Genomic DNA, 14751 nt, shown 5'->3' on the forward strand with positions numbered 1-14751 from the left:
TATAGTTGTGCGTATCTATGAGGAGTATATTAATTACACCATGAATCCATATGAAACATGTCACTGCCTTCAGGAGCAGCTTTCATGGCTACCTCTCAATGCCTAGAAGACACGTGTCTTAATGGTGTTCATACCATAAACTTAAGTCTGCAGCATGAGAGCAATAATTTTAATTGCACCTAAAACGGATTTAAAGTATTGTACTAGGATAGCAGAGACACAGGACACTTGTGAGGTTTCGGGAATAGCAGTGTAGCATAGGGATAAAGTAACTGCCAAGCAGCGTCAGGAGGTGCTAGGATGGCCCCTTAACACCAAGTCAGAAAAGAACTCCGTCCACCCTTGAGTAACTTTTTAATTAACTATTAGGCATATTAATTAGGGTGAAGAATAAAATAGACTGAGACCGTTATTGTGAAAATAAACCAAAATGAGCTTTTAAAGTTATGCAAAATATTAAGATAGAATACATTTTGCCCAGAGAAAGATTTATTTGTTTTTGACAATGTAAATAGAAGGGTATAATTGGAAATTAAGTTTATTATCATTTTTATGTCAGTATTTTTTTTCTGAACTTCGCACTGGGAACATTGATGAATAAGGCATTACAAATGGGTGTTCTTCATTTCAGAAATACATCACATGTTAATGCATTATAGAAAGCTATTCCATAAAGTAATATAAACATCTGGTTTTGAGAATTTTTTTCAGCTAATATCAATTTTATTCTGTGTGAGCTGTTTTTTCTTATTTTTGTCCTAATTTCCTTTTAAAGAAATATTGTCAAAACCTTCAACATGTGAAAAACTATTTTTATAAGAAGAAAAGTTGACTTCATGCAGGTGTGTCCAGTCCAACAGCCTTTCTTGTGTTTTTGTTGTTTTTTTTCCTACAAAATTCAGCATTTGCCTCTAATTTTAATTTTTTGTACCCACTCATGCAGGATTTCAGTGGTGAATCAGTTCCATGTGGCTTCTGTCCTCGTACATGTTACCTCACTCATATCTTATTTACACTTCACCGGACCCACTGGAACTAAGTTTAATTATTCCTTCACCTAGTTTTTAGATGAGGAAACAACGTCTATGATCACAATGGTATAAACCTGTCACATTTAAATAGCTGACAGTCTTTCTCTCCTAAATCCTTTTACACTCTCATCAATACCAGGGATTTCCAGGGCAGTCATTTTACAATTTTATTCCTTTTTATTTTTTAAAATTCTTTATGTTTTTCATTTTGCTTCCAGTATAGTTAGCATTCAGTGTTATTTTAGTTTGACACATATGGCACAGTGATTCAACAGATCTATACATTACTCAGCGCTCATCACGATAAGCGTACTCTTTAATCTCCATCGCCTATTATACCCATCTCCCCACCTACCTCATTTTAAACTTACCCTTCTTCTTTATTATCTGTAACCGTTTAGTGTTTAAGTGCATATCAGTGAGTTCTTATAAACAAGTTCTTTAAAAAAATTAATGCCTTCTTATTTCCATGGTAATCAACGTGGTCCGCACTTTCAGGATTGGATGGTTATCATAAAAACAACCTCCTCCTTAAACTCCTTAAACTATTTTTTAGGATTTCAGGCACTCAATCCAAAGCATTGAAATCAGCTTTTTAGACCCTGAGCTACTTGGCAATAATAGGTAAGAAGAAAATCGTGGCTTCTTCCTACCTCCCCCCCACCTTTTTTTTTTCTAATGTTTACTTTTATTTTTGAGACAGAGAGACAGAGCACGAGTGTGGGAGGGCTCTGAAACAGGCTCCTGGCTCTGAGCTGTCAGCACAGAGACCAACGCGGGGCTCTGACTCATGAACCATGAGATCATGACCCGAGCTGACGTCAGAGGCTTAACTGACCGAAACACCCAGGCACCCCTTCCTTTTTTCTCTTTTATGGTTAAATCTTAAAAGGGTTTCCTCTCCCTGTGTTGTATGTAATTTGTATATGAGTTACACATTTCCTTATCTTCTGAACTTATTCCTGTTGGGAGTAACATCTTCTTAATTGATCTTTTTCAATATATTGCTCTTTATTTCATTTCTTGGTTAAAATCTGAATGTATGTTTATTTCTGACCACGTGGTTGAATTTTTTTTTAATGTTTATTTAGTTTTGAGAGAGACAGGCAGAACATGAGCAGGGGGAAGGGTAGAAAGAGAAGGCGACACAGACTCTGAAGCAGGCTCCAGGCTCGGAGCTATCAGTGCCAAGCCCGATGTGGGGCTCAAACTCACAAACCGTGAGATCATGAGCTGAGCCGAAGTCAGATGCTTAACCGACTGGGCCACCCAGGCGTCCCTCTGGCCACATGCTTTAAAATGACCCATTCTTTCCTAGTTCACTCAGGGGTTGTTACAACGGATGTTTCTGAGCCTCAGACAGACCTCCTCTAGTGTCTTGAGTCCTTATTTTCTCCCTATCACATCAACTGCATACAGGGTGAACTTCTATTTTTTATTTAATTGGGCAATCACACTCAACTGCCTCATGCTAGGAACACCTTAACCCTGGATCAATCCATCCAGTTAGCTTTCCCACATCAACTCCAGGACTGATGAAGCCTACTGGACAAAACAAAAACAAAAACAAAAACAAAAACAAAAACAAAAACAAAAACAAAAACAAAGAAACAAAAATAGTACTTCTCAGATTTGATCCCTTTATCAGTTTCTTACCTCAAATTTAACCGAGTCCTCATTAGTACCTGGAAATTGTTTCCTTTCCACTTGCTCTCCTTTTTTGTTTTGTTTTGTTTTGTGATCAATGGCCCTGTTACTCATCCGTAATTGTACGTAGGTGACCCTAAACTAATTCACCAACCAAAAATAGAAAACATCAGAAAGAATTTCCCTCAAAGTTATGCCCAGGCCCCTAAAGAGTGATGCTAATGGACACCTTTGCTGTCGGACTCCAATGGACAAGAATCCCCTCAAGAATAAAGGAAATTCTTAGTTCCCAGCTTTAGATCCACGCTCCTTCCCTAATCCTTTAAAAAATCAGCTTTTCTTTTTTACTGAGCCCCTCCTACGAATACTAAGCACAGCTAAAATAGTGTATCTTATAAACATACAGAAAAAGGCACACAATCCTCCTTTCTCCTGACCTTGTGGCACTTCCTACTATTGCCCCGTTTATCTCTACCCTCTAGATTAAGTCTTCATGAACCGGGGACTTCACTATGCTTCAATCATTCACTTTCTGAGTACAGTAAAACCTTGGTTTGCGAGCATAATTCATTCTGGAAACTGGCTTGCCATCCAAAGCATTAGTATATCAAAGCGAATTTCAAGAACCATTGGCTCAGTTCTGATCCTGTGATATTTGGTGTCACATACTATTCCTATTGCAAGATTTTGCTTGTTTATCAAGTTAAAATTTATTAAAAATGTTTGCTTGTCTTGTGAATACTCCCAGAACAAGTTACTCACAATCCAAGGTTTTACTGTATTTCTTTAAATCACTGACACCTTTGTGGTGCCTGGGTGGCTCAGTCAGTTAAGTGCCCGACTTCGGCTCAGGTCATGATATCACAGCTCATGTGTTCAAATCCTGTGTCTGCCTCTGTGCTGACAGTTCAGAGCCTGGAGCCTGTTTTGGATTCTGTGTCTCCCTCTCTCTGCCCCTACCTCGCTCGTGTTCTGTCTCTCTCTCTCTGCCTCTCTCTGTCTCTCAAAAATAAACATCAAAAAAAAAAAAAAAAACTGACACCTTTGTTCCCAGCAGTACTTTGTCGCTAATGTCATTACTGATATTAGTCACTAATGACCCAGAACTTACACACTCCACAAAAATTAATTTAAAATGGTCCATAGACCCATATGTAGAATGCGAAACTCTAAAACTCCTAGAAGATAGCATTGGATAAATTCTCAATGACCTTGGGTTTGGTGATGACCTTTTTTTACAACAAAGGCATGATCCATTAAAAATAACTGGTAAGTTGGACTTCATTAAAATAAAAATTTCTGGTTTGCAAAGGATACAAAAGAATGAGAAGATACCACAGACTGGGGAAAAGTATCTGCAAAAGATATTGTTAAAAGGCTACTATCCAAAATATACAAAGAACTCTGAAAACTCAATAATAAGAAAGTGAAAACCAGATTAAAAAATGAGCATAAGTTCTGAAGAACTTCACTAAAGAAGATAAACAGATTACAAAAAAAAAAAAAAAAAATGTAAAAAGATGCCCCAAAAGCAAATGTCATTAGGGATTTTACAAATTAAACAAACAATGAGAAGCCAATACACATTTGTTAGATAGGCCAAAATTCAAAACACTGGATCACCAAATGCCAGATGGGATGTTGAGTGACAAGAAAGCTGATTCCTTGAAAATGGAAATATAAAACAGTTCAGCCACTTTGAAAGGCAGTTTGTTCAATTTCTTACAAATCTGAACACAAGCCTCACCATATTATCTAGCAATTATGCTCCTTGGTCTTTACCCAAATTTGTTGAAAATCTTTCCATACAAAAGCCTACACATGGATGTTTACAGCAGCTCTACTCATAAATTGCCAACGTTTGGAAGCAGCCAAGATGTTCCTCAATAGGTGAGTGGATAAACTGTGGTCCAGACAATAAAATATTCTTCAGTGCTAAAAAAAAAAAATATGAGCCATCAAGCCATGATAAGACATGGAACTTTGCATGCATATTAATAAGTGGAGGAAGCCAACCTAAACAGCTACATACTGTACAATTCCAACTATATGATATTCTGGAAAGGGTAAATTATAGAGACAGTAAAAAGATCAGTGGTTGCCAGAGTTTACAGGGAAAGGAGGGATGAATGGGTGGAGTACAAAGAATATTTATATTAGTGAAATTATTCCGCGTGATATTATAATGGTGGATACGTGTCATTACCTTATACGTTTTTCCAAACCTATATAATGTACATAGGAAAAATGAACTGTAATGTAAACGGTGGACTTTGGATGATGATGTGTTAATATAGGCTCATTGAAGGGTGCGTGGGTGGCTCAGTCGATTAAGCATCTGACTTCAGCTCAGGTCATGAGCCCCACACCGGGCTCTGTGCTGCCAGCTCTGAGCCTGGAGCCTGCTTCAGATTCTGTGTCTCCTCCTCTCTCTGGCCCTCCCCTGCACACTCTGTGTCTCTCAAGAGTAAATAAACATTACAAAAAAAAAAAAATGTATATATATATATAAGCTCATCAACCGTAACAAATTTATCATTTTGGTGCTATAATTTGATAGGCCAGAAGGCCATGCATTTATGCGGGCGTTGGAATAGGGGACTTTATACTTTCCACTCAATTTTGCTGTGAACCTAAAACTGCTCTTAGAAAACAAAGTCTATTTAAAAAATATAGTATCCAAATTAAAAGAAAAAATCTAGGGATAACTTTAACAACACTTGTGCAAGACAGTTCTACGCTATGCACTACAAAATTCTACTGAGAGAAATCAAACATTATGTAAATAAACAGAAAGTTATATAATGTTAATGGTCCAGAGACTCAATACTGTTAAAATATAGACTTTCTGAAAATTGAGCTACAGTTTAAGCCCATTTGAACTTATGGCAGACATTTTATTTACAAATGCACAAGCAGATTGTATAATTTATATGTTATACAAAATAAACTAGACTAGCCAAAATAGTTTTGAAAAAGTGGAACAGGATTAGAGAACTTAACCCATCAAATTTCTATATTTACCCAAGTTCTACAATAATTATGAAAGTGTGGTATTGATAAGGTAAAGAACATGCATATTTTCAAAACAATATAGTCTAAGAGAAGCAAACATTTCTGTACAGCACAAGATAGTCAATATTTTTGCTTTTGTAGCCACATAGAATTTCTTTTGCATATTCTTTTGTTATTCTTGTTTTTTTTTTAACACTACCTTTAAAAGGGAAAAAACAAACAAAAAAACAAAAAAAACATTCTTAACCTGTGGCTCACAAAAAACAGGTTGCCAGGCCAGAATCGACAATGTGTTTCTAAACCCAATATAGAGTCCAGAAATAGGTACAGGCATGCACAATCATTTGATTTCAGAAAAGTGTTAATGTAATTCATTTAAAAAAGTAGTTTTTTCTACAAATACTTTTTCATTCTCTAATGTAGAGTAAGCTTACTTCTATATTAAACTTTGGAATGACTCCAACAGTATCAGTGTTTTTGTGTTTTACTTGTATCTTCAACGGACTGTGTGTTTTACTTCATTTAGCGCTTCACTGCATTTTTTTTTTAAATCACATAGTTGCATTTATTGTTAAGATAGCATTTTTCCTAGTTGAATGGAATTTATTCCTTTTACTAATGTAAAGAATAAATAAAATAATATTTTCACTTTTTGCAAAATCTTTAATGTTTTGAAATAAGAGGAAAGAGTTGTATAATAGCAGTAATTTCTTACGATTATCGTGACCATATTGAATTTTTATCTCCTATAAAATCATCACAGGTTTGAGTTGCAGACATTGTTATTACCTATAGATCCTAGATCTTACAATTAAAGGTACTGAACATGTGTCACATAATATATATATGCTACTTTCCTTTCCTTTAGAACGTACTACATACGTTCTAAAGATATGTTGCACATTTGAGTGAGGAGTAATAATAATAATAACTTCCACTCAAATATATACTTATTAAGAAAAATAAAGGAAACTGTCACAAATTTGTAGTTAAACTTACTTTAAATCACAAATATATTGTCTATCCATTAATTGTAAAAGGTAGATATAATTTCTTTAAAAGCCCACATAAAATTGTTTTGTAAATATTTTTCAGGTGACTATTTTGGATTTGGGAAATTCACTAACTTTTGTAATATTGTGATTTCTGTTATATTAGTTATTTTAAGATAACATGCTATCTCATGATTATTATAAATTTCCTTTATTCTTATGTGTCAAAGAAAATTTGTAAAAGACATAACACTAGAGTATTTTAATAAATATCAAATACACGTAGCATGTAAAACAGATAGTACAATAATTCAATGAAAAAACAACTTAATGTCGTGCAATTTTAATAACATCTTTTTAGACAACCACACTTAAACCCATATGACAACTTTACCTTTCTTAAAATTTCTTTTAATAAAAAGTAAAGTTCAAATGTATGCAAAAATGTTTGTCTCAATACCTGGGCCTTGCCAAAAAATTGAAAATAGAAATGACTGAAATATCATTAATTAGAATGAATCTCCAGTTTTCCCAAACCGTGCCTCTAACGATAATGAGAGGGAGATTGTATACCAGCAGGAAGGTGATAATGAGCCGATGGCTACTTAGGAGTACAAATGAGATCAGGGTTCATGAGACACAAGTAATAAGTGATGACTAATTCTCCCTGCAAGCAACCAAGGAATATTCCAAGTCAAGTAGTTATGCAAACAGGAAAAAAATAAAGATCTGTACAGATGTTACTTATAAGGGCTGATGTTTCCCAATGTGTTTTTTACGTACACTCACTTCTGTTTGCTATTATTCCCCAAATTTGACTGAAACACCTCTACAGTGATAAGCTGCTACTTTCCTTTCCTTTCTTATAATGTCAACATTTTAAGCAAAGAAAAAAAAGGCCATAGAAACATAGCAAGCCAAACATTCTATAATTTCATGAAGCCCATTGATAGGAATCAAGACAAGGTGAGGGATAAGATAGCATCTCTGTGTAGGACTAAATCTACCCTCCCTATAACATTTCCTGGGTGTGAATTTGTGTAACAGATTTCTCTGTGTATTTTCTCATCTAGGAAGTCCGAGTGATAATTGTATACAACTCAGGTTTGTGTGAGAATTATGAGTGCAGATGCATGGAAAATTCTCGGTAGTGTCATGCTCAAGAAAATATCTCCTATTTTGATTGTTATATTTACCATAAATAATATGCTTATTGATTTTGTTACTACTGTTTTGCTTTTGAAGTTAAACTATCGAGTAAGGCCAACATGATAGACAAAATAAGATCCAATAATATCATCGGTTTATTACAGTAAACTTCTTTAATAAATTCTATGGTCACAAAGGTTATGGTTTCCACTGTAACTGAGCCATTCTGGTGTACTTATTACAAGCAACACTAATTGAAGTATTTAAAATAATCACAAGAAATTTGTAATGGATGCTTCAGATGGAAGGATTCTCAGGGATATTTGTTCCCAAGCTATATGTTAAATATTTAGGATTTCAAGGTCAATACTTCATCGAAAGAAGTTTGGGAGAAAAGAATATATGAAAAACTTACTCTGGACACTTATATGTGGGATAATATCACCTGGAGAATCCCCTAATGTAAATGATCTTTTCCCACACTCTTTTATTTTTTTTTACGGCTTCTATGTTTCTGGGATAAATGGAAATTTATTGTTGACACCAACAATTAACATCATGATGATATTGCCAGGAAGAAACTAATGTAGAAGCTTGATAGGAAAAAAAAATGATGCTGGCAATATATGGGCTGACAAGGTACAGAACTGTATGTGAAGTAACAGTTATAAAGAATTTAAATAGTAATACATAATGCATGGGGAAAGATTATGTAAATCTTATCATATTTGCTATTTCCCTATAAAGGTATTCAATATTTTTTTTATTTTTATTTTTTTACGTTTATTTATTTTTGATAGAGAGAGACAGAACACAAGTTGGGGAGGGGCAGAGAGAGAAAGGGAGACACAGAATCCGAAACAGGCTCCAGGCTCAGAGCTGTCAACACAGAGTCCCACGCAGGGCTCAAACCCACAAACCGCGAGATCATGACCTGAGCCTAAGTTGGACGCTTAACTGACTGAGCCACCCAGGTGCCCCAAAAGTATTCAATATCTTATTTGATTATTCCAATTGATAAATTAGGCGTGGTTCAAATAAAAATGAGTTTAACTTTGGGAAGATAGGCACTTGCATGGTACAATGTAAGAAAATGTGGTTGCCAAAAGAAAAATGTCGAGCAGCCATATCAGTCAAGCGACAGTTAACATGGATTTATCTCTCACATTTTGATTCTGCATGTTTTCTATTGATGTATTTAGTATTCATGCAGAGACCTTGAAAAATGATTCATTTTTGCTGATGGATGCAGGGGGTGGAACTGCATCATTGCACAGAAAATGCATTAACTGATATGATAACACAGTCGTAAATGTAATAGGATTCATTACTACCAAGGAGTAGCACTGTGATGCCTATAAACTTTTCCCCTGATTTTATAATGTGTACCAAATAGAAATTCCACCAAGATTTTAAGCCTATAGGGATTTACGTTATAGTCAGTAAATAAACTGAAATTAATCATCTTAAAAGTAGAGAATTAGTTTTGTTCTACAGAATATATTTTTTTGTATGATTAAGATGGGAAACAAAGAAAAGTGTATGTATATATAAACACATAGATCTATTAACTACCTATAGCCAAACACCCATATGATATTTTGTTTGGCTCACAATTGTTAATGTTCCGTTGGGAAATTCTGCCCTACATTAAGAACCTATGATCAGCTACATTTCTAAGGATTCTCCAGAGAAAAAGATTATATATATATATATCCTTATATTATATTAATTATATTAATTATATTATATAATATTATATAATATTATATTATATATGTATATATTATATATGCCATATATACATATATGTATATCATATATATCAATAAACACATCAATATGTATCAATGCATTTCATCATATACCAATTTCTATGTCTATCCATCATCTGTCTATCTATCAATTGTCTATCTATCTATCATCTATCTATACTTGAGAGAGAGAGAGGGAGGGAGTGAGAGAAAGACATTATGAGAAATCATCTCATGTGATTACTGAAGCTGAGAACTCCCACCATCTTCAAGTCTACAAGCTAAAGACCCCGGAAAGCCAATGATAATTATTAAAAATAATTCAGCCCGAGCATGAAAGCCTGAGAACCAGGAGAGCCAATGGCATAAATCCCATTCTAAGGACTGGAGAAGATGAGAGATAATATTCCAGATCAATCAGTGAGGCAGGAAAAGAGAGATGGATTTCTCCTTCCTTGTTATGTTTTGTAGTTAGGCCTTCAACAGATTAGTTGAGGTCCCTTCCACGTGCTGGGGATGGCATGCTACTTTACTAAATTCACTGATCCAAATCCTAATCTCATCCAGAAAAAAAGTCATAGACACATCCAGAAATAATGGTATTCTGGGCACCCCAAGGCCAGTCTTATCGGACATAAAACCAACTGCCATACCAGCTATACTAATCTCTAGAAGATTAAAGAATTCGTAAACTCCCCCACATTTTGATCTCACATCTTGGCTTATACATGACTTCTTCCATAAAGATTTTCTTGTTTCCTTGAAATTTTACTATTTATTCATCAATCCTACATTATTCCATAGGCTTTATGAGATATTATCTTGATTTTACTGTATTTTGTTTTCCTGCTTGCTTATCTGTATTATCCGAGAGCATGCAAGCCCATTGGTGGGAACAGTGAGTACGAAAATGATGATAGCTAACATTTGCTAACAGGTTACTTTGTGCACATCATCACTCAATAATCTTACACTAAAACATGTTACAAAAGGATAACTTGGATTTCTATTCAGGTCTAATATTTACTCTTACACCTTTAACGGATTCCAATTTTCACATAGTGTTAGGGTTTATCAATTCTACTTGATAGAATCTTTACATCCTTCTCTTGTGTTGTAATGTTACCAGACTCCAAAAGAAAGTATTTCAAACCAGCAATTTAGGAATTTTCACCAATTCTTGAATAGGTCAAAAGATCTTTTTATTTATTTATTTTTGATTTTTATTCTTTTTGGCTGGGTACAGTATACTTTATTGATGGTACAAGACAAGGTAGGGCCCCCCAAGCCCCTCCATTTCTGCTAGGGGTCTGATATGGAAACTGTTTTAGAGATCACAAGACTCACAGTGTTGGGGAATGAGTTAGGGAAGGACACCTCAGCAGCTAAGGGCCTCTCTCTTCACCTTGCTCTTGCTGAGGCTGGTGGTCTAGGGGGGTCTTACTCCTTGGAAGTCACGTGGACCATATGGTCTACCACCTGGTTGCTGTAGCCAAATTCATTGTCATACCAGGAAATGAGCCTGACACAGTGGTCACTGAGAGCAATGCTAGCACCAGGATCAAAGGTGGAAGAGTGGATGTTGCTGTTAAAGTCACAAGAGACAACCTGGTCCTCAGCAGAGCCCAGCATGCCCTTGAGGGGGCCTTCTGATGCCTGCTTCACAACCTTCTTGATGTCATTGTATTGGTAGCTTTCTCCAGGTGGTAGGTCAGATCCATGACTGACATGCTGGGGTGGGGACATGGAAGGCCATGTCATTGAGTTTTCCATTCAGCTCAGGGATGACCTTGCCTATAGGCTTGGAGACACCAGTAGAAGTTGGGATGATGTTCTGGGTAGCCCCTCAGCCATCAATCCACAGCTTCTTAGAGGGACCATCTGAGGGTCTTCTGGATGGCAGTGATGGCATGGACTGTGGTCATGAGTCCCTCTACCATGCCAAAATTGTCATGGATGACCTTAGCCAGAAGGACCAAGCAGCTGGTGGTGCAGGAGGCATACTGACCATTCTTGAGGGTGTTCTGATACTTCTCATGGTTCACACCCATCACAAACATGGGGGCATCAGCAAAAGGGGCAGAGATGATGACCCGTTGGTCCCCACCCTTCAAGTGAGCCCCAGGCTTCTCCCTGGTGGTGAAGACCCCAGTAGACTTCACAGGATGTTCAGCGCCAACGTCACCCCATATGGTGTTGGTGGAATGTCGCTCCTGGCAGACAAAGATGGGCTTCATTGATGATAGATTTCCTATTTTCAGCCTTGACTGTGACTTTGAATTTGCTGTGGGTGGAATCATACCAGAACCTATGTACCATGTAGGTGAGGTCAATGAAGGGGTCATTGATGATGACAATATCCCCTTTGCCAGAGTTAAAAGCAGCCCTGGTGACTAGGGACCCAATATGGCTGAATCCATTTACTCCATCTTTCACTATTGTGTCTCAGGGACACGGCTGGCACTGCACCAGGAGATGCAGCTATCTGTCCAACTGGGAGGGGTGCAGAGCCAAAAGATCTTTTTAAACAGCCCTTCAGGACTCCTGGGTGGCTCAGACATTAAGTATATGACTTTGGCTGAGGTCATGATCTCACAGTTTGTGAGTTCGAGTCCCACATCGGGTGAGCATGAGCCCCGCTTTGGGAAAAACATGAGTCCAGGGTGGGCCCCGCCTCTCTCTCTCTCTCTCTCTCTCTCTCTCTCTCTCTCTCTCTCCTCACTCACTTGCATCCTTTCTCTCAAAAAAAAAAAAAAATAGCCCTTCAAATGCAAGTCTCTAATCTGCTGGATAGCACTATTTTTATTTAATTAAAAAATTTATATTATAAGTCTCTTTAAAATTATAGTCTTAATTACTTGCTTTAGAATCATCTCCCTATTTATTGTGCAGAATTTCCGTCTACAATTATTTCTCCAATTTTCCTGAATTGTACTTCTTACTGCAGTAGCACAGGCATATTGAGGTTAAACAAAGTTTTTGTTTGCGTGTATTTTCACCTTTGACTAGAAAGATAGTTTCTCTGGATATGCAATTAAGAGAAGATATTTAATTCATCACAGCACATAAAGATATTATATTACCATCTTCTGGCTTTTTGCTTGCTTCTTGTTGAGAAAACTGTCTTTCTAAATGTCTTGACTTTGTAACTGTTCTCTTTTTCCTCTGGTGGCTTTTTAGGCCTTAAAATTTTGCCTTCAATGTTTGCCCTGTTAATAAAATGTGTCTAGTTGTACATTTTGTTTATTTTAATTCAAAAATTTCATGCCTTCTGGATCTGGTCTTCTTCAGTTCTGAAAATTGTTATCCATGTCTTTCTCCCATACTATGTCTCTCCAATTTTTTCTATTCACTCTCTCCTTAAATCCATTTTTTTTTTAAATTTTGCACATTAGACTTTCATTTCCTGACCTACTTTTGATTCTGGGAGTTTCCTCTATAGGAGTTGTATTTGTAAGAAGTATCTCAGGATCAGTTCTCCAACTCTGCAGACCTCAGGGCTGGTTTAGTTTTTTGCCCCATAAAAATTCTCCAAACCAATTGCTTTCTTTTAACAATAGCCATGGGGAGGAGGAGGGAGGGAAGATGGCGGCGTAGGAGGACGCTGGGCTCACCACGCGTCCTGCTGATCACTTAGATTCCACCTACACCTGCCTAAATAACCCAGAAAACCACCAGAGGATTAGCAGAACGGAGTCGCCGGAGCCAAGCGCAGACGAGAGGCCCACGGAAGAGGGTAGGAAGGGCGGCGAGGCGGTGCGCGCTCCACGGACTGGCGGGAGGGAGCCGGGGCGGAGGGGCGGCTCGCCGGCCAAGCAGAGCCCCCAAGTCTGGCTTGCAAAAAGCGGAGGGGCCTGACGGACTGTGTTCCGACAGCAAGCGCGACTTAGCGGCTGGGAGGTCATAAGTTAACAGCTCTGCTCAGAAAGCGGGAAGGCTGGAGGACAAAGGGAAGGAAAGCTGCTGAGCCCCCGGACGACAGAGCTCAGTTCGGTGGGGAACAAAGGCGCTCGCCAGCGCCATCTTCCCCGCCCATCCCCCAGCCAAAATCGCAAAGAGAACCAGTTCCTGCCAGGGAACTTGCTCGCTCCGCGCAAACACCCAACTCTGCGCTTCTGCGGAGCCAAACCTCCAGCAGCGGATCTGACTCCCTCCTGCTGCCACAGGGCCCCTCCTGAAGTGGATCACCTAAGGAGAAGCAAGCTAAGCCTGCCCCTCCTGCCCCTGTGCACCTTGCCTACCCACCCCAGCTAAGACGCCAGATCCCCAGCATCACAAGCCTGGCAGTGTGCAAGTAGCCCAGACAGGCCACCCCACCCCACAGTGAATCCCGCCCCTAGGAGAGGGGAAGAGAAGGCACGCACCAGTCTGACTGTGGCCCCAGCGGTGGGCTGGGGGCAGACATCAGGTCTGACTGCGGCTCCGCCCACCAACTCCAGTTATACACCACAGCACAGGGGAAGTGCCCTGCAGGTCCTCACCACGCCAGGGACTATCCAAAATGACCAAGCGGAAGAATTCCCCTCAGAAGAATCTCCAGGAAATAACAACAGCTAATGAGCTGATCAAAAAGGATTTACATAATATAACAGAAAGTGAATTTAGAATAATAGTCATAAAATTAATCGCTGGGCTTGAAAACAGTATAGCTGACAGCAGAGAATCTCTTGCTACAGAGATCAAGGGACTAAGGAACAGTCACGAGGAGCTGAAAAACGCTTTAAATGAAATGCATAACAAAATGGAAACCACGACAGCTCGGATTGAAGAGGCAGAGGAGAGAATAGGTGAACTAGAAGATAAAGTTATGGAAAAAGAGGAAGCTGAGAAAAAGAGAGATAAAAAAATCCAGGAGTATGAGGGGAAAATTAGAGAACTAAGTGATACACTAAAAAGAAATAATATACGCATAATTGGTATCCCAGAGGAGGAAGAGAGAGGGAAAGGTGCTGAAGGGGTACTTGAAGAAATAATAGCTGAGAACTTCCCTGAACTGGGGGAGGAAAAAGGCATTGAAATCCAAGAGGCACAGAGAACTCCCTTCAGACATAACTTGAATCGATCTTCTGCACGACATATCATAGTGAAACTGGCAAAATACAAGGATAAAGAGAAAATTCTGAAAGCAGCAAGGGGTAAACGTGCCCTCACATATAAAGGGAG

At 38.1% G+C, this 14751-nt stretch overlaps 1 pseudogene; it reads right to left on the reverse strand.

Annotated features, from left to right (window-relative positions):
* Positions 1–10984: 10984 nt before the first annotated feature.
* On the reverse strand, positions 10985–11922 carry LOC121032620 (glyceraldehyde-3-phosphate dehydrogenase-like; annotated as a pseudogene).
* Positions 11923–14751: the final 2829 nt, after the last annotated feature.

The sequence above is a fragment of the Herpailurus yagouaroundi genome, unplaced genomic scaffold, assembly GCF_014898765.1.
Source record: "Herpailurus yagouaroundi ecotype Mexico unplaced genomic scaffold, PumYag 142, whole genome shotgun sequence".
Classification (NCBI taxonomy): domain Eukaryota; kingdom Metazoa; phylum Chordata; class Mammalia; order Carnivora; family Felidae; genus Herpailurus; species Herpailurus yagouaroundi.